The 21,309-nt window shown below is 39.5% G+C and overlaps 1 non-coding gene across 1 annotated transcript; it reads left to right on the top strand.

The window, feature by feature from the left end:
• Positions 1-6,769: 6,769 nt before the first annotated feature.
• LOC130938342 (small nucleolar RNA R71) lies at positions 6,770-6,877 on the top strand. The gene has a single exon (XR_009069511.1). It is a non-coding gene; the product is annotated as a small nucleolar RNA R71 (small nucleolar RNA).
• Positions 6,878-21,309: the final 14,432 nt, after the last annotated feature.

Here is a 21,309-nt window from a genome sequence, read left to right as displayed (position 1 = left end):
TGTGGAACTTCTTTGTTGTTTTTGTCTTGATTGATGGCTTCCTTCTTCATAGTCTTCTCACTTCCCACTGTGATTGCTTTGCACTCCTCCCATTTTGTAGCTTTTTCTTTGTCCCTTGGGTGGTCTTGAGTAGCAATAGGGGATGCATTTGATTGCTTCTCACCCATCTCTGCAATTTGTTTAGCCATTTGTTCCCTATGCCTCTCAAGATTTCTGATTGAAGCTTCTTGGTTTTTGATTGTAGCTTCTTGGTTTTTGCTTGTTATGGCTTGATCTTTCCGTGCTGCTTCCTGATCTTGTTTTGCCATCTCTTGATTTTTCATGAGTTTTTCCATCATTATCTCTTAGTGATTCATCATCTTCTCCATTAGCATTTCCAGGTTGGTGATCCTCTGAGAGTCATGTGAAGTTGCTTGGTTATGGGGTGTTAATGATTGATGGTGAATGTTTTGGTTAGTAAGTTGGTTATTGGGTGGAAAATGGTTGGAGTTGGGGAAGTTATTTTGGGGTTTTCTGTAAGGGTTTTGGCTAGTCTGCTGTTGGTTGTGGTTTTGGTTGTTTCTTAAGGTGTTTCGGTTTGAGTTCCTCTACCATGGTTGTTGGTTTTGGTTGTGATTATCCCCCCATCTGAGGTTTGGGTGGTTCTTCCAGGATGGATTGTAGGTATCACCATAGACTTTATTTTGGCCCGAGCTTTGGTTGTGCACATATTGAGGTTGTTCCTACTGCTGATCTTCTTGGTTTTCTTCATTTTGCCCCCATTTGGTTGATGATTGCCTTGTGTTGACTGCTACAACTTGGAGGCTATCAATCCTCTTGGCCATTTGCTCAAATTGTTGTTGAATTTGCTGCTGCATCATTTTGTTTTGAGCTAGAATTGAGTCCACTCCTTCCAACTCCATCACTCCTTTCCTTTGTGATGGTTGGCGTTGCCTTTGGTGAGCAAAGAAATATTGGTTGTTAGCCACCATATCAATGAGATTTTGAGCCTCCTCTGCAGTTTTCATGAGTTGCAAAGAACCTCCAGCTGAATGATCCAAAGCTTCCTGGGATTTCAATGTTAAGCCCTCATAGAAATTCTGCAGCTTATCCCACTCAGTGAACATTTCAGGAGGACATTTCCTGATTAGAGCCTTGTATCTCTCCCATGCCTCATGGATGGGTTCAGCCTCCATTTGTGTAAATGTTTGTACCTCTGTCTTCAACCTTATGATCCTTTGAGGTGGGTAAAATTTGGCAAGGAACTTGGTTACCAAATCATCCCAATTGTTGATGCTGTCTCTTGGAAAAGATTCTAACCATTGAGTGGCCTTGTCCCTGAGAGAAAATGGGAATAGCAATAGCTTGTAGCTATCAGGAGGCACACCATTAGTTTTGACAATGTTACAAATCCTCAAGAAAGTGGACAAGTGTTGGTTGGGGTCTTCAAGTGGTCCTCCACCAAAAGAGCAATTGTTTTGAACCAAAGTGATGAGTTGTGGCTTTAGTTCAAAATTGTTTGCATTGACATTTGGAGCTAAGATGCTGCTTCCACAATGTCTAGGATTTGCAAAGGTATAGGAGGCCAAAACTCTCCTCTGGGGTGGGTTGTCATTGTTGTTGTCTGCTCCTCCTGGTGGATTCGTTGAATGTTCCTCCATCTCTTGAAATTCTTCGTCTGATTCCTCTTCTCCAACAATATTTTTCCCTCTTTCAGCTCTTCTTAACCTCCTGAGAGTTCTTTCGTCTTGTTCATGAAAATTGGGTGTGGTTCTTCTTGTACCTGACATACAAGCAGAGCATGAGAAATGCACAAAACCAGTGACACTTCAATCTACTGCTAGATTGAAGTTTTAGTTAGTTTAAGCAAAAAATCAAACAGTTAGTGGGTTAATTGAAAATTAAAAGACAGAAAAGTAAAAGTGCTTGATCTAGATCACCACTTCACTTAATCATTGTCAATCTAATCAATCCCCGGCAACGGCGCCAAAAACTTGATGTGCGGAAAACGATCCGACACAAAACTCACCGGCAAGTGCACCGGGTCGCATCAAGTAATAAAAACTCACGGGAGTGAGGTCAATCCCACAGGGATTGAAGGATTGAGCAATTTTAGTTTAGTGGTTGATTTAGTTAAGCGAATCAAGATTTGGTTGAGTGATTTGTGATTTGCAGAAATTAAATTGCATTGAAAGTAAAGGGAATGTGTAATTGCATGAAATTAAAGAGGGCAAGAAATTAAAGTGCTGAATCTTAAAGAACAAGAAATTAAATGGCTAAAACTTAAAATGCAAGAAATGTAGATTGCAGAATCTTAAAGTGCAAGGAATGTAAACGGCTGGAATTGTAAAGGGGATTGGGGATTGGATTTGCAGAATTTAAACAAGGAAAATTAAATTGCATCAAACAGAAGAGTAAAAGAGGGTTTGGGTTGAATCGGATCTGAAGCAAAACAAGTAAATGAACATGAAAAGCAAAAACAGAATGTAAACTTTGGAATCAGATCTCAGGACCCAGAGACTAGAAAACCAAGTCTAGATCTCAATGCCTTCCTATATCCAACAAGAACAATTGCAAGGGAAATGTAAATTGCAAAGAAAGTAGATGAAGAGCAATTAACCGAAACTGAAATTCAATTAAGCAGTAAATAAACAGAGAGATCCAAGGATGAGATTGAAACAGAATTTCTTCAATTCTCCAACCCAAGATCCAAGACAACTGTAATTGAAATTGAAAGCAATAAAACTAAGAGGAAGAGAAATGGATTCTCCTTCCCCGAGACTAAGAAATTAAAGATCACTCAATACCAAAGGCTCTCCGAAAACTATTCTAAAAACTAAAGGGAAAGCTCCTTATGAGAACTAAAAAGAAAAGCTCCGAATAACTTGAATTCTATCCTATTTATACACTTTCTTCAAATGATCTTCAAGCCTTGAGTTGGGCCTTTGCTCTTGGTGGAATTGGGTTGAGAGAGGCCTTGGTTGATTGCTCTTGGAGTTTGGAGAGGAACCGAAGTGAACCAAGTGAACCGGGTTTGAATGTTGCAAAAGTTTGAGTAAAAGTTTGAGGCAAACTTTTACTCCAACTTTTCATATCAGCCTCAATGTTTTTGCTGATACCAACGTTGGTGCAAAAGTTAGGGGTCTAACTTTTGCTCCAACGTTGGCCTTCCTTAGTGCACTTATGGCGCCAACGTTAGCCCAAAAGTTAGAGGCTAACGTTGGCGCAAACTTTTGCTCCCCCTTTGTGATTTTCATGCGCCAACGTTAGCCAAAAAGTTAGGGACTAACGTTGGCGCAAACTTTTGGTGCCCAGGGAGAGTTTTGCATGTGCCAACGTTAGCCCAAAAGTTAGGGGCTAACGTTGGGGCAAACTTTTCACCCAAAAGTTTGTGCAAAAGTTTGAGGCTAACTTTTGGTCCAGCTTTTTGCTTCCTGGTTCATTTTCACTTATTCCAAAAGTTTGAGCTAAAGTTTGAGGCAAACTTTTGCTCAAACTTTTTGTCCTCTCTTCCTCCTAGCCATTCCTTCTTGCTTCAACCTTTCTCCAAGCCTTCTTCACCTATCATTAATCAACCAAACACATCAAAGCTATGCTCAAAATCATGAGATATTCATTCTTTCACAATATGTAACAAATATAGCATAAAACCTCATGAAATTGCATTAATTCATCTATGGTTGATTCAATCAAAGGAAGCATGAAAATCTGCCCAAATTGGCTTGCTTAGACCTCAAGAAAGTGCATAATTCAAGTGAAAACAAAAGAAAAAGACTAGTGAAACTAGGCTAAGATGACTTGTCATCAGACCTCATGACACTTTACACGTTTCTCATTGTATCTTCTACGGCATGAGTCTCTAAACCCCATGTTTGGGGGTGAGGAGCTCTGCTGTGTCTTGATGGATTAATGCAATTACTATTGTTTTTCATTCAATCACGCTTGCTTCTATTCTAAGATATCACTCGTTCCTAAACCTGATGAATGTGATGATCCGTGACACTCATCATCATTCTCACCTATGAACGTGTGCCTGACAACCACCTCCATTCTACCTTAGATTGAGTAGATAACTCTTGGATTCCTTAATCAGAATCTTCGTGGTATAAGCTAGAATTGATGGCGGCATTCAAGAGAATCTGGAAGGTCTAAACCTTGTCTGTGGTATTCTGAGTAGGATTCAAGGATTGAATGACTGTGACGAGCTTCAAACTCCTGAGGGCTGGGCGTTAGTGACAGACGCAAAAGAATCACTGGATTCTATTCCAACCTGATTGAGAACTGACAGATGATTAGCCGTGCTGTGACAGAGCACGTTGAACATTTTCACTGAGAGGATGAGAGGTAGCCATTGACAACAGTGAAACCCTACATATAGCTTGCCATGGAAAAGAGTAAGAAGGATTGGATAAAGACAGTAGGAAAGCAGAGAGACGAAAGGGACAAAGCATTTCCATACGCTTATTTGAAATTCTCACCAATGAATTACATAAGTATCTCTATCTTTATCTTTATGTTTTATTCATATATCATCCATAACCATTTGAATCTGCGTGACTGAGATTTACAAGGTGACCATAGCTTGCTTCATACCAACAATCTCCGTGGGATCGACCCTTACTCGCGTAAGGTTTATTACTTGGACGACCCAGTGCACTTGCTGGTTAGTTGTGCGAAGTTGTGAAACTATGTTTAGACCATGGTATTGAGCACCAAGTTTTTGGAGCCATTACCTGGGACTGTTTGAGTTGTGAAAAGAATGAATCACAATTTCGTGCACCAAGTTTTTGGCGCCGTTGCCGGGGAAAGTGGTTTAAATTTGAATGGTGAGGTAGGTGGGGTTTTATGAAGGATGGATGTGAGTGGTGAAGAGAAAGATGGGATTTGATAGGTGAAGGGTTTTTAGGGAAGAGGTGTTGAGGTGATTGGTGAATGGGTGAAGAAAAGAGAGAGTGGTAGGGTAGGTGGGGATCCTGTGGGGTCCACAGATCCTGAGATGTCAAGGAAAAGTCATCCCTGCACCAAGTGGCGAGCAAAATTGCTTTCTGTGCCAATTCTGGCGTTAAACGCCGGGCTGGTGCCCATTTCTGGCGTTTAACGCCAGCTTCTTGCCCTTTCCTGGCGTTTAACGCCAGTCTGGTGTCCCTTTGTGGCGTTAAACGCCCAGAATGGTGCCAGACTGGGCGTTAAACGCCCATTTGCTAGCTTCACTGGCGTTTAAACGCCAGCAAGTTCTCCTCCAGGGTGTGCTATTTTTCTTTCTATTTTTCATTCTGTTTTTGCTTTTTCAACTGATTTTGTGACTTCTCATGATCATCAACCTATAGAAAACATAAAATAATAAAGGAAAATAGATAAAATATAACATTGGGTTGCCTCCTAACAAGCGCTTCTTTAATGTCAGTAGCTTGACAGAGGGCTCTCATGGAGCCTCACAGATACTCAGAGCAATGTTGGAACCTCCCAACACCAAACTTAGACTTTGAATGAGGGGATTCAACACCAAACTTAGAATTTGACTATGGCCTCCCAACACCAAACTTAGAGTTTGACTGTGGGGGTTCTGTTTGACTCTGTTTTGAGAGAAGCTCTTCATGCTTCCTCTCCATGGTGACAGAGGGATATCCTTGAGCCTTAAACACAAAGGATTCTTCATTCACTTGAATGATCAATTCTCCTCTGTCCATATCAATTACAGCCTTTGCTGTGGCTAGGAAGGGTCTGCCAAGGATGATGGATTCATCCATGCACTTCCCAGTCTCTAGGACTATGAAATCAGCAGGGATGTAATGGTCTTCAATCTTTACCAGAACATCCTCTACAAGTCCATAAGCTTGTTTTCTTGAATTGTCTGCCATCTCTAGTGAGATTCTTGCAGCTTGTACCTCAAAGATCCCTAGCTTCTCCATTACAGAGGGAGGCATGAGGTTTACGCTTGATCCTAAGTCACACAGAGGCTTCTTGAAGGTCATGGTGCCTATGGCGCAATGTATTGAAAACTTTCCAGGATCTTGTCTCTTTTGAGGTAATTTCTGCCTAGACAAGTCATCCAGTTCTTTGGTGAGCAAAGGAGGTTCGTTCTCCCAAGTCTCATTACCAAATAACTTGTCATTTAGTAACTTGCTCTTCAGTGACATATTCATCCTCTTCAGAGGAAGAATACTCATCAGAGCTCATGAATGGCAGAAGTAAATTCAATGGAATCTCTATGGTCTCAGTGTGAGCCTCAGATTCCCATGGTTCCTCATTAGGGAACTCATTGGAGTCCAGTGGACGTCCATTAAGGTCTTCCTCAGTGGCGTTCACTGCCTCTCCCTCCTCTCCAAATTCGGCCATGTTGATGGCCTTGCACTCTCCTTTTGGATTTTCTTCTGTATTGCTTGGAAGAGTACTAGGAGGGAGTTCAGTAATTTTCTTGCTCAGCTGTCCCACTTGTGCCTCCAAATTCCTAATGGAGGACCTTGTTTCAATCATGAAACTTTGAGTGGTTTTGATTAGATCAGAGACCATGGTTGCTAAGTCAGAGTTGTTTTGCTTAGAATTCTCTGTCTGTTGTTGAGAAGATGATGGAAAAAGGCTTGCCATTGCTAAACCTGTTTCTTCCACCATTATTATTGTTGAAACCTTGTTGAGGTCTCTGTTGATCCTTCCATGAGAGATTTGGATGATTTCTCCATGAAGAATTATAGGTGTTTCCATAGGGTTCTCCCAGGTAATTCACCTCTTCCATTGAAGGGTTATCAGAGGGACACTTTCTGATGCTCCAAATACCTATGATGCTCCATTCAGAAAGCATATCAGAGGGACACTTTCTGATCAATTGTTTGTATCTTTCCCAAGCTTCATAGAGGGATTCTCCTTCCTTCTGTCTGAAGGTTTGGACTTCCACTCTAAGCTTACTCAATTTTTGAGGTGGAAAGAACTTTGTCAAGAAGGTATTGACTAGCTTTTCCCAAGAGTTCAGGCTTTCTTTAGGTTATGAGTCCAACCATATCCTAGCTTTGTCTCTTACAGCAAAAGGGAATAGCATAAGTCTGTAGACCTCAGGGTCAACCCCATTGGTCTTGACAGTGTCACAGATTTGCAAGAATTCAGCTAAAAACTGATGAGGATCTTCCAATGGAAGTCCATGGAACTTGCAATTCTATTGCATTAGAGAAACTAATTGAGGCTTAAGCTCAAAGTTGTTTGCTCCAATGGTAGGGATAGAGATGCTTCTTCCATAGAAGTCGGGAGTAGGTGCAGTAAAGTCACCCAGCACCTTCCTTGCATTGTTGGCATTGTTGTTGTTTTCGGCTGCCATGGGTTCTTCTTCTTTGAAGATTTCTGTTAGGTCCTCCACAGCGAGTTGTGCCTTAGCTTCACTTAGCTTTCGCTTCAAGGTCCTTTCAGGTTCAGGGTCAGCCTCAACAAGAATGGTTTTGTCTTTGCTCCTGCTCATATGAAAGAGAAGAGAACAAGAAAATATGGAATCCTCTATGTCACAGTATAGAGATTCCTTGAGGTGTCAGAGGAAAAGAAAATAGAAGGAAGAAGTAGAAGAATTCGAACTTATCAAAATAGATGGAGTTCGAATTGTTCATTGAGGAATAGTGTTAGTCCATAAATAGAAGAATGTGAGAAGAGGGGAAGAAATTTTCGAAAATTAAGTAAAAGATTTTAAAAACATTTTGAAAAATACTAATTGATTTTCAAAAACTAAGAGTGGAAAAGAAATTAAGTGATTTTTGAAAAAGATTTTGAAATTAGAAATCAAAAAGATATGATTGAAAACTATTTTGAAAAATATGTGATTAAAAAGATATGATTGAAAAGTTATGGTTTTAAAAAGATGTGATTGAAAAGATATGATTTGAAAAACAATTTAAAAAGATTTGATTTTAAAATTAATGACTTGGCTAACAAGAAAAGATATGATTCAAACATTAAACCTTTCTCAACAGAAAAGGCAACATACTTGAAATGTTGAATCAAATCATTAATTGATAGCAAGTATTTTTGAAAATGGAAAGAAATTGATTTTGAAAAAGATTTGATTGAAAAGATATGATTTGAAAAAGATTTGATTTTGAAAAATTTTGAAAACCTGAAAAAAATTTGAATTAAAAACAGAATCTTCCCTCTTGTGCCATCCTGGCGTTAAACGCCCAGAATGGTGCACATTCTGGCGTGTAACGCCCAAAACACTACTCTTTTGGGCGTTAAACGCCCAGCCAGGCACCCTGGCTGGCGTTTAAACGCCCAGCCAGGCACGCTGGCTGGCGTTTAAACGCCAGTTTTCCTTCCTCACTGGGCGTTTTGAACGCCCAGCTTTTTCAGTGTAATTCCTCTGCTGTATGTTCTGAATTTTCAATTCTCTGTAGTATTGACTTGAAAAGACACAATTTAAAATTTTTTTTTGGATTTTTAATAATGAGGAATAGTCAAAATGCAACTAAAATCAAATAAACAATGCATGCAAGACACCAAACTTAGCAGTTTGTATACTACTGACACTAACAAAATGAGAATGCATATGAGAAACAACAAAACACTCAAGTCAAGAGAATTCAAAGATCAGAGCAAGAAAATCATCAAGAACATCTTGAAGATCACTTAAGACACATGAATGAATGCAGGAAGAACAGAAACATGCAATTGACACCAAACTTAACATGAGACTCTAGACTCAAACAAGAAATATTTTTTGATTTTATGATTTTGTAATTTTTTTTGGATTTTTCGAAAATTAAGTGGGAAAGAAAATAAAGGTATCAAAATTCTTAATGAGAATTTCAGGAATCATGCAATGTTAGTCTAAAGCTTCAGTCTAAAGAAATTAGACATGGCTAGCCAAGCTTCAGCAGGACATTGCATTCAAGAGCTAAATTGATGAGAATCAATCAGCTTTGGTGATGATAAGAACATCACCTTGAAACACTAGAATTCATTCTTAAGAACTCTGAAAAATACCTAATCTAAGCAACAAAATGGACCGTCAGTTGTCCATACTCGAAACAATCCCCGGCAACGGCGCCAAAAACTTGGTGCACGAAATTGTGATCTCTACTTTTCACAATTCAAATAGTCCCCGGTAATGGTTCCAAAAACTTGGTGCTCAATACCATGGTCTAAACATAATTTCACAACTTCGCACAACTAACCAGCAAGTGCACTGGGTCGTCCAAGTAATAAACCTTACGCGAGTAAGGGTTGATCCCACGGAGATTGTTGGTATGAAGCAAGCTATGGTCACCTTGTAAATCTCAGTCAGGCAGATTCAAATGGTTATGGATGATATATGAATAAATCATAAAGATAAAGATAGTGATACTTATGTAATTCATTGGTGAGAATTTCAGATAAGCGTATGGAGATGCTTTGTCCCTTCCGTCTCTCTGCTTTCCTACTGTCTTCATCCAATCCTTCTTACTCCTTTCCATGGCAAGCTGTATGTTGGGCATCACCGTTGTCAGTGGCTACAATCCCGTCCTCTCAGTGAAAATGTTCAACGCACCCTGTCACGGCACGGCTAATCATCTGTCGATTCTTAATCAGGTTGGAGTAGAATCCATTGATTCTTTTGCGTCTGTCACTAACGCCCAGCCTTCAGGAGTTTGAAGCTTGTCACAGTCATTCAATCATTGAATCCTACTCAGAATACTACAGACAAGGTTTAGACCTTCCGGATTCTCTTGAATACCGCCATCAATTCTAGCTTATACCACGAAGATTTCGATTAAGGAATCCAAGAGATAAACATTCAAGCCTTGTTTGCTTGAGAACGGGAGTGGTTGTCAGGCACGCGTTCATAAGTGAGAATGATGATGAGCGTCACATAATCATCACATTCATCAAGTTCTTGAGTGCGAATGAATATCTTGGAATAAGAACAAGCTGAATTGAATAGAAGAACAATAGTAATTGCATTAATACTCGAGGTACAGCAGAGCTCCACACCTTAATCTATGTTGTGTAGAAACTCCACCGTTGAAAATACATAAGAACAAGGTCTAGGCATGGCCGAGAGGCCAGCCTCCCAATGATCTAAGATAGCATAAAACTACTCAAAAATAGCTACCAAGATGAGAATACAATAGCAAAAGGTCCTATATGTAGAGAACTAGTAGCATAGGGTTTACAGAAATGAGTAAATGACATAAAAATCCACTTCCGGGCCCACTTGGTGTGTGCTTCGGCTAAGCATTGAAGCATTTTCGTGTAGAGACTTCTCTTGGAGTTAAACGCCAGATTTTGTGCCAGTTTGGGCGTTTAACTCCCATTCTTGTGCCAGTTCCGGCGTTTAACGCCGGGCTGTTTTGAGCTGATTTGGAACGCCGGTTTGGGCCATCAAATCTTGGGCAAAGTATGGACTATTATACATTGCTGGAAAGCCCAGGATGTCTACTTTCCAACGCCGTTAGAAGCGCGCCAATTGGGCTTCTGTAGCTCCAGAAAATTCACTTCGAGTGCAGGGAGATCAGAATCCAACAGCATCTGCAGTCCTTTTCAGCCTCTGAATCAGATTTTTGCTCAGGTCCCTCAATTTCAGCCAGAAAATACTTGAAATCATAGAAAAACACACAAACTCATAGTAAAGTCCATAAAAGTGAATTTTAACTAAAAACGAATAAAAATATACTAAAAACTAACTAAAACATACTAAAAACATACTAAAAACAATGCCAAAAAGCGTACAAATTATCCGCTCATCACAACACCAAACTTAAATTATTGCTTGTCCCCAAGCAACTGAAAATCAAATAAGATAAAGAGAAGAGAATATGCAATGAATTCCAAAAACATCTATGAAGATCAGTATTAATTAGATGAGCGGGGTTTTTAGCTTTTTGCCTCTGAATAGTTTTGGCATCTCACTCTATCCTTTGAAATTCAGAATGATTGGCTTCTATAGGAACTCAGAATCCAGATAGTGTTATTGATTCTCCTAGTTAAGTATGATGATTCTTGAACACAGCTACTTTATGAGTCTTGGCCGTGGCCCAAAGCACTCTGTCTTCCAGTATTACCACTGGATACATACATGCCACATACACATAATTGGGTGAACCTTTTCAGATTGTGACTCAACTTTGCTAGAGTCCCCAATTAGAGGTGTCCAGGGTTCTTAAGCACACTCTTTTTGCCTTGGATCACAACTTTATTTCTTTTTTTTCTTTCTTTTTCTCTTTCTCCTTTTTTTTCGTTTTTTTTCTTTTTTTTCGCTTCTTCTCTTTTTTTTTGTATTCACTGCTTTATCTTGCTTCAAGAATTATTTTTATGATTTTTCAGATCCTCAGTAACATGTCTCCTTTTTTATCATTCTTTCAAGAGCCAACATTCATGAACAACAAATTCAAAAGACATATGCACTGTTTAAGCATACATTCAGAAAACAAAAGTATTGCCACCCCATCAAAATAATTAATCTGTTATAAAATTTAAAATTCATGCAATTCTTCTCTTTTTCAGTTATGAACATTTTTCATTTAAGAAGGGTGACAGATTCATAGGACATTCATAACTTTAAGGCATAGACACTAATACACTAATGATCATAAGACACAAACATAGATAAACATAAGCATAAATTTTCGAAAAATAGGAAAATAAAGGACAAGGAGATTAAAGAACGGGTCCACCTTAGTGATGGCAGCTTGTTCTTCCTCTTGAAGATCTTATGAAGTGCTTGAGCTCCTCAATGTCTCTTCCTTGCCTTTGTTGTTCCCCTCTCATGATTCTTTGATCTTCTCTAATTTCATGGAGAAGGATGGAATGTTCTTGGTGCTCCACCCTTAGTTGTTCCATGTTGGAACTCAATTCTCCTAGGGAGGTGTTGATTTGCTCCCAATAGTTTTGTGGAGGAAAGTGCATCCCTTGAGGCATCTCAGGGATTTCATGATGAGTGGGATCTCTTGTTTGCTCCATCCTTTTCTTAGTGATGGGCTTGTCCTCATCAATGGGGATGTCTCCCTCTATGTCAACTCCAACTGAATAACAGAGGTGACAAATGAGATGAGGAAAGGCTAACCTTGCCAAGGTAGAGGACTTGTCCGCCACCTTATAAAGTTCTTGGGCTATAACCTCATGAACTTCTACTTCTTCTCCAATCATGATGCTATGGATCATGATGGCCCGGTCTAGAGTAACTTCAGACCGGTTGCTAGTGGGAATGATTGAGCGTTGGATAAACTACAACCATCCCCTAGCTACGGGCTTGAGGTCATGCTTTCTCAATTGAACCGGCTTCCCTCTTGAATCTCTCTTCCATTGGGCGCCCTCTTCGCAAATGACTGTGAGGACTTGGTCCAACCTTTGATCAAAGTTGACCCTTCTAGTGTAAGGGTGTTCATCTCCTTGCATCATGGGCAAGTTGAATGCCAACCTTACATTTTCCGGACTAAAATCTAAGTATTTCCCCCGAACCATTGTAAGCCAATTCTTTAGGTCCGAGTTCACACTTTGATCATGGTTCTTGGTGATCCATGCATTGGCATAGAACTCTTGAACCATTAAGATTCCGACTTATTGAATAGTGTTGGTAAGAACTTCCCAACCTCTTCTTCGGATCTGATGTCGGATCTCCAGATATTCACTCTTTTTGAGTTTGAAAGGGACCTCGGGGATCACCTTCTTCAAGGCCACAACTTCATAGAAGTGGTCTTGATGCACCCTTGAGATGAATCTCTCCATCTCCCATGACTCGGAGGTGAAAGCTTTTGCCTTCCCTTTCCTCTTTCTAGAGGTTTCTCCGGCCTTGGATGCCATAAATGGTTATGGAAAAACAAAAAGCAATGCTTTTACCACACCAAACATAAAAGGTTTGCTCGTCTTCGAGCAAAAGAAGAAAGAAGAGAGTAGAAGAAGAAGAAATAGAGGAGATGGATGTGGCTTTGTGGTTCGGCCAAAGGGAGAAAAGTAGTGTTTAGGGTGTGTGAAAATGAGGGAGTGAAGATGGGTTTATATAGGGGTGGAGAGAGGGGTAGGGTTCGGTTATAGGAGGGTGGGTTTGGGAGGGAAAGTGGTTTAAATTTGAATGGTGAGGTAGGTGGGGTTTTATGAAGGATGGATGTGAGTGGTGAAGAGAAAGATGGGATTTGATAGGTGAAGGGTTTTTGGGGAAGAGGTGTTGAGGTGATTGGTGAATGGGTGAAGAAGAGAGAGAGTGGTGGGGTAGGTGGGGATCCTGTGGGGTCCACAGATCCTGAGGTGTCAAGGAAAAGTCATCCCTGCACCATGATGACAAGTCATCATATACCCATTTTCTATGCTTTTTCATACAAGAAATTGATGATTTGTGCTTAAATATTGAATGCTTTTTGTACTTAAATGATATATTTTCTTGATATTTTAATTTTATAAATTTTGTAGGAAATAAGAAGAAAAAGAAGCAAAGAAGCACAAAAAAGGGAGAAAAAAAGAGCTTTGGGACACACTTTGAAGTTGGGGTACACTTTGGAGCCTTAGGCCACGCTTTTAAAAGCGTGGCCCATGACCAAATTAATGAAGATAAGCAATCAGCGCACATTGCCCTGCCCTTGCCAAGGGCAGGGCAGAATCGTGATTCAAAATTGAGATTGGAAGCAAGAATTTGGCTAAGTTAAAATCTGGGCGCTCACAGCATGACCATGCCTACTTCAAAGGGCTATAACTTGAGCTACAGACGTCCGATTGATGTGCTTCCTGTTGCGTTGGAAAGCTGACATTCAGAGCTTTCCAACGATATATAGAAATCCATATTTGGCGTCCAATTGAGGCAGGAACGAAAGGCATCTTTAAGGGCAAAAAACAAGCGAAAATAAACCAAAGTGCCTCCACCAAGGCTCGAAGCTGGAACCTCACTCCAACACAATGTGGCGCTCAATTTTCTGCCCTGCCCTCTTGGAGAGCAGGGCAATGTCGTGCTCTTCATGGAAAATCAAGAAAAAAATTGATCCTCAAGTGCTTTCACCAAGTTTCGAACCAAGCACCTAAGGGGAGTGAGGAGAGCATCATGGCACGGTCAAGGAAGTGGTGCGCGCACAAGACACACCAAGGCAACATTGCCCTGCCCTCCACAAGGGCAGGGCAGCATCCTCACACACCAAGCTCTCACGCACAAGCACCTTGCGCACCAAGAAGCAAACTCCACGCACCAATGCCGCACCAATTCTCGCACCAAGCTTCATTTTTCTGCCCTGCCCTCCACAAGGGCAGGGCAGCCTCCTGGGAGCATATGGGCCAAAATCAACCGAAATTCAATTTAATTCCATTCCTCACCAAATTAAATCAAGGCCATCCAAGACCCATTCTCCCTCAAATACAAAGCAAGCAAAGCCCACTCAACATGACTCAAAGGCACAAGAACAAGCTAGAATTAGGAATTTCATTTTGTTTTAATTTTGTAAAGCCTATATAAAGGCATCAATTCCATCTTTGTAGGGAGAGCTCTTTCCTTTATTTTTTTTTGTCTTAAATCTAGGATTGAGAGTGAAGGAATTCTGTTTCCCTCTTGGTCTAAGATTTCTCTTGTTATTCTTCTGCAAAATTTCAGTGAATTGAGTTTTGGATCCAAGTTTTTCTCTACGGCTTTCATCTTTCTTTCTTCTTCAATTTGCTTTCTACTTTGATCAAGGAAGGGATTGAGATCTAGACTTGTTTTCTAGTCTCCTCCACCCCTGAGATCTTCAACTTTCCCTTAGCTATTGAAATTGAGTTGCATTTTACTTTCTGTTTCATTCCTCTTCTGCTACATTTACTTTTCTGCAATTTCCTTTCCTGCATTCTCCACTTTCACATCTTTGTTCACATTGAGCTAGATTTAATTTCCTGCACATTTACATTTTCTGCAATTTAAATTTCTAGTTGCTTAATCTATTACTCTCTTTAATTTCCAGCACCCAACCCCTTTACTTTTGATGCAATTTACTTTTCTTGCAATTTAAATTTCAGCTATTTTACTTTCTTGTTCTTTAAGTTTCCTGCAATTTTATTTTCTGCATCTTTTAAATTCCTTGCAATTTACTTTCTGTTGATCAACTTCACACAATTCACTCAATGTTAGCTTGACTAAACTAATCACCCACTAAAATTGCTTGATCCATCAATCCCTGTGGGATCGACCTCACTCTAAGTGAGTTATTACTACTTGATGCGACCCGGTACACTTGCCAGTTAGATCTATGTGTTTGGAAAATTCGTTTTCCACAAAAACACCATCACACCAAGTGATGAGCAAAATTGCTTTCTGTGCCAATTCTGGCGTTAAACGCCAGGCTTGTGCCCATTTCTGGCATTTAACGCCAGCTTCTTGCCATTTCCTGGCGTTTAACGCCAGTCTGGTGCCCCTTTCTGGCGTTAAACGCCCAGAATGGTGCCAGACTGGGCGTTAAATGCCCATTTGCTAGCTTCACTGGCGTTTAAACGCCAGAAAGTTCTCCTCTAGGGTGTGCTGTTTTTCTTTCTGTTTTTCATTCTGTATTTGCTTTTTCAATTGATTTTGTGACTTCCCATGATCATCAACCTACGGAAAAACATAAAATAACAAAGGAAAATAGATTAAATATAACATTGGGTTGCCTCCCAACAAGCGCTTCTTTAATGTCAGTAGCTTGACAGAGGGCTCTCATGGAGCCTCACAGATACTCAGAGCAATGTTGGAACCTCCCAACACCAAACTTAGAGTTTGAATGTGGGGGTTCAATACCAAACATAGAATTTGGTTGTGGCCTCCCAACACCAAACTTAGAGTTTGACTTTGGGGACTCTGTTTGACTCTGTTTTGAGAGAAGCTCTTCATGCTTCCTCTCCATGGTGACAGAGGGATATCCTTGAGCCTTAAACACAAAGGATTCTTCATTTACTTGAATGATCAATTCTCCTCTGTCCACATCAATTACAGCCTTTGCTGTGGCTAGGAAGGGTCTGCCAAGGATGATGGATTCATCCATGCACTTCCTAGTCTCTAGGACTATGAAATCAACAGGGATGTAATGGTCTTCAATCTTTACCAGAACATCCTCTACAAGTCCATAAGCTTGTTTTCTTGAATTGTCTGCCATCTCTAGTGAGATTCTTGCAGCTTGTACCTCAAAGATCCCTAGCTTCTCCATTACAGAGAGAGGCATGAGGTTTACGCTTGACCTTAAGTCACACAGAGCCTTCTTGAAGGTCATGGTGCCTATGGCGCAAGGTATTGAAAAGTTTCCAAGATCCTGTCTCTTTTGAGGTAATTTCTGCCTAGACAAGTCATCCAGTTCTTTGGTGAGCAAAGGAGGTTCGTTCTCCCAAGTCTCATTACCAAATAACTTGTCATTTAGCTTCATGATTGCTCCAAGGTATTTAGCAACTTGCTCTTCAGTGACATATTCATCCTCTTCAGAGGAAGAATACTCATCAGAGCTCATGAATGGCAGAAGTAAATTCAATGGAATCTCTATGGTCTCAGTGTGAGCCTCAGATTCCCATGGTTCCTTATTAGGGAACTCATTGGAGGCCAGTAGACGTCCATTGAGGTCTTCCTCAGTGGCGTTCACTGCCTCTCCATCCTCTCCAAATTTGGCCATGTTGATGGCCTTGCACTCTCCTTTTGGATTTTCTTCTGTATTGCTTGGAAGAGTACTAGGAGGGAGTTTAGTAATTTTCTTGCTCAGCTGTCCCACTTGTGCTTCCAAATTGCTAATGGAGGACCTTGTTTCAGTCATGAAACTTTGAGTGGTTTTGATTAGATCAGAGACCATGGTTGCTAAGTCAGAGTTATTCTGCTTAGAATTCTCTTTCTGTTGATGAGAAGATGATGGAAAAGGCTTGCCATTGCTAAACCTGTTTCTTCCACCATTATTATTGTTGAAACCTTGTTGAGGTCTCTGTTGATCCTTCCATGAGAGATTTGGATGATTTCTCCATGAAGAATTATAGGTGTTTCCATAGGGTTCTCCCATGTAATTCACCTCTTCCATTGAAGTGTTCTCAGGATCATAAGCTTCTTCTTCAGATGAAGTGTAACAACCCTGATTTTCGAGTACGCAAGATCTTTTCTGAAAGTATGAATCTCTCCGGAAGATCAGTAAAGGGAATGCCTCTGTTATATCATCAAGCATCTCAATCCTCATTATCATTATGTCATCCTTAAGCTAGAACCTCCTTTGAGGCAAGCTTGATAATGCAATCGCGAAGAACCTAGTTTTTGAACCGTATCGGTTGGCAGTTTTGATTCTGATTTTCGTAAATAGTCTCTGTTTGACGAACCGGACTCGATTCATGAGAGGAGAGAGATAATAGTATAATATTATCATTATATTAGTATTAGAAAATTCTTGATTGATATTATAAGGTTACCTGGTCTATTTTTGTTAAAAACAGAAAATCAGTTTAACCGGGTTTACGGTTTACTGGTGCAGCTTAGCACCAGCACTCTTTGATGACTTTAGCAATGCTAAGGCCTCATTATACATGTTCTATTATCATAATAAATATGTTACTAGTGTCATTTATGCTAGTAGCTCAGAAAATAATTTTTAGAGATGTTTTTACGAGTGTTTCGATACACCTAGTTTTAGTAGTTGTACACCGGAGATATTTTAATATTATTTTAATCCACCTTCAAGCCAACCAATCACAACTCTCCTTACACCCCCAAGACACTCCAAGGCTGGTCATTTACTCCCTTTGGCCGAAAATGTGAAGAGAGAAAAGAGAGAAACTTTCATGACCCTTTAATCTTCAAAGCTTGATTTCTTCTGAACTAAAACTCAAATCAAAACTCCGATTTCATCAAAATGATCCTCTCTTCTTCATCTACATAACCATGTGACTTATCAAGGCTGGAAATAAGGTCAGATGGCTGTCTCCCTCCCTCTTCAATTCGGTTTTCAAGGAAAACCATGTAAACATGTGTTTTCTTGATGTTTTTCCTTAGGAATCATGCTTAACTTGACTTGAGGGCCAAGAAACGTGAATTTCCAGCAACTCTAAGGTGATATATCTCTTCCTAACATGCTGAGTGAGATTTGGTCAGTTGAGAGTTTTGGATTTAAAGTTGTTCTTGATGTGATTTAGGAGGAAAAAGTGCTTAAGGACCACCTGAAAATCTAACTGAATTAGGAGCAGCAAAACCAGGTAGGGTTTGACGAATTTAATCTTGATTGATTGTGTTTGAGTTGTGTAATTATGATATGGTTTGGCTGTGCTTGGAATTGATTGTTTATATGAGTGATTCTTGTTGAAAGTTTGTTGAAAATTTTGATGAAATTTGATGATATTTAAGCTATGAATGTTGTTCTTGAGGGCTGCTGGAAAACGAAACCCTAGGCCTTAAATTGGGGTTCAATTTGTGTTGAAATTTTGTAGAAAAGATGGGGTTTTAGTGGCTGCAATTTTATTTTGAATTATGGTAAAAATCGGTTGCTGAAAAGACTGAAAAACGGGTAAAAACAGAGAAAGAATTTGAAGAATATACGAAGAACATGAAGAACACTTTGAGTGTGGTGAAGAACATTGAAGAACACCTTTTAGATCTTATAAAGGGCAAGGAAGTAAATATTTTGGTGTTTGAGGGGTTGTTTGGTAATTTCTGAAAGTTAGGGTGGTAAAAGTAGAAATATTAAAAGTTACGGGTGGTAAAAAGTGAATTTTAAAGGTTAAAAGTAAAAGTGAGTTAATTTTCGAAAGTTTAATAATAAAATAATAAATAATAAAATATTAAATAATAATATTTAATTAAAAATAATATTTTAATAAAAATAATAAAATAATGCGAAAAAGGCAGTTTTCTGTAAAAGCTTTAGAAAGACAACTTTAAGTCCAGAATCTCATAATTACCTTCATAAACACTTAGGGAGTGGTAAGAACATATTAGTGAGGAAAAGATAAAGAAAAGATAAAAAGTTGAAGAAAAGATAAAATCGGAGAAAAAGTCTGTAAAGTTTTAATGACAGAAAAACAGACAGACATTAGTGAACGAACTAGGGCAACATAGTTAGTCCTTGAGTTGCGACTAGGGTTAGGTATAATATGAAAAGTTAAACTGTTTCAGTATAGACTTAATGAACCTATACTTGGGACAAGCTAACTATTCATACCGAAATTTACATAAGCTTTAAATACATACGTTAAGCAGAGAAGTCAGAGCAGAATAAAGTAACACAGAGAACATAGTAACCAGAACAGAGTAAAGAGATACGAAGGGAAAAGAGTAATATGATAAATAGAAATGGTTTGAGCCAAGCTTTTGTACAAGTGAAAGATGTAAAGTTTGTATAGTATGGTTGAACAAAGAAAGAGAGAGATATTGTATAAGAATATGTAACTGGAGAAGAATAATGAGAATGATAACTTATGACGACAATTACACTGATTCTGTTGAGGAAAAGTATTCAGTTTATGAAATTGTTGGCAAGGACGTGGGTATTGTCCCGCTTGCGTATTTATGATTATAAAAGATAATAAAAAGCAGAGGGCCTGTTGAAAGGTCATTTGTTGCTTAAAGCAACCCAAGAGCTTCTGTAGGGAAACTAGGATACCTACAGCAATTTTCCGTTCACAAGAGCTTCTGTAGGGAAACTAGGATACCTACAGCAAGTTTCCGTTCCCAAGAGTATATTTCCTGCGAGTAGAACGCAGAGGCTGTCTCAATAGAGCTGCTAATAATTACATGCGCATTTATTTGAAGGGAAAATCGTATCCGGGAAATCGGGAACTCGTGACTGGATAAATGTCGGGAATGCAGGTGCTAACCGACACATGAGCTCATGGCCTGTACTAGGACTAGACATGCATCATTCTTGTCTGCGCATCATTCTCTGTTGCATTCCTTTCTGTGTGTGATCTATTTCTTTGTGTTTGTCTGCTTGTATGCTATTTCTATGTTTTATTTTCTTGTATTCTTTTGTTTGTGTTCTGCTTTCTATTGCCTCTACTTTCTCTTTCTGTTTTATCTTTTGTTTACTGCTTCGCTATATTATGTTATTCGTCAGTTAATCGGCCCTAAATAAATGAACGTAACTAATAACCCCGACCCTACTAAGAACTCCCCAGTTCTTACCCCTTCTCTCTCCCTTCCCCCTTCAGATAGAAGTAAGAGTACCTTAACGTAGTTCGTTGATGATGGTTCTGCGAAGAGTATCCTGCTCTAGATAGTCTTCTGAGTCTAGGGTGAATATCGTTCTCTGATTATACGTATATACTGTGAGACCAGCCAACGTCTGCACCCCGTTCGTATGCGCACTTTAACCTAAAACCCGTGTACAAGACTCCTGTTGTGTGGCTACTTGATGTGGTACCAAAGAGACGTTCTATGGCAATGTCTGATCGTGCAGAGGAATAGCAGATGATATCCTACCTTTTGGTGACGTTCCACCTGACTTGGGTTTTGAAGACTTAGAACGTACTTTCCCTCGCTTTAGTAGTTTAGAGGGACTAGGCGAGTATAGAGTCTAGGCTAGCCTGGGTACCAGCTTAGGGACTTCTTGAACAGGTCAGGACCTGGGATGTTGTATATATATATATATATATATATATATATATATGTATATAGATATTATTTAGCTATATCTAGGGGTGTTCTAACTAACGGTCTATACTCTAACAAAGGCTGGATAAATGAATGTTTCTAGCTACTCGTGATGTATTTATGTGTGGTTGGTTATAATTAACTTATTTGTTATTACTTGTGAATTGATTATGACTGATTTCCTCTATTAACCCAAACGTTTTAAAAAAAATATACCTCGCAAATTAACCACGTTTTTAACAACGAATCAGGCTCATATGATAAATAATAGATAATAATTAGGAAGACAAATTGGTAGCGCTCAGTTTCCGGTATGATCTAGACATATTGAAAATTGGGTCGTTACAATTTGGTATCAGAGCAGTTCGTTCCCGGTAGAGCCTGGGGAGTGGACTGACTATGCTTCATTGCATACTCTGCTTGTGTGTCTCATGTCGTTAGGGTATCTTTAAGATACATTTGGCATGAATGTCTTTGAGCACTCATTCTGGGAATGTTCACACTTGACTTGAAGTGTTAAGACTGATCACCTTAATACTGATTGTTTGGTGCGGATAAGACCTCAATGACTGTGAATAGGCATGGTTTAATCGAGTTTCGAACGACAAATTCGTGTCAGGCACAACTATTCTTATAGCTGTTATGATCTCCATGGCCATGGCTATGTGATATTTGGATGCTATAAGGAACGAACTGATATCTTCGTCAGGATGGCTTGAAGGAAATAGACTGCTTGAAGATGGATTCTTGCATGCGGCTGAAATTTTGAGGGCAAAATTTTCTTTTAGGAGGGTAGAATGTAACAACCCTGATTTTCGAGTACGCAAGATCTTTTCTGAAAGTATGAATCTCTCCGGAAGATC

The sequence above is a fragment of the Arachis stenosperma genome, chromosome 6 (assembly GCF_014773155.1).
Source record: "Arachis stenosperma cultivar V10309 chromosome 6, arast.V10309.gnm1.PFL2, whole genome shotgun sequence".
Taxonomy (NCBI): Eukaryota; Viridiplantae; Streptophyta; class Magnoliopsida; order Fabales; family Fabaceae; genus Arachis; species Arachis stenosperma.
Note: the sequence above shows the minus strand (reverse complement) of the source record. Positions and strands in the feature narration are given on the sequence as shown.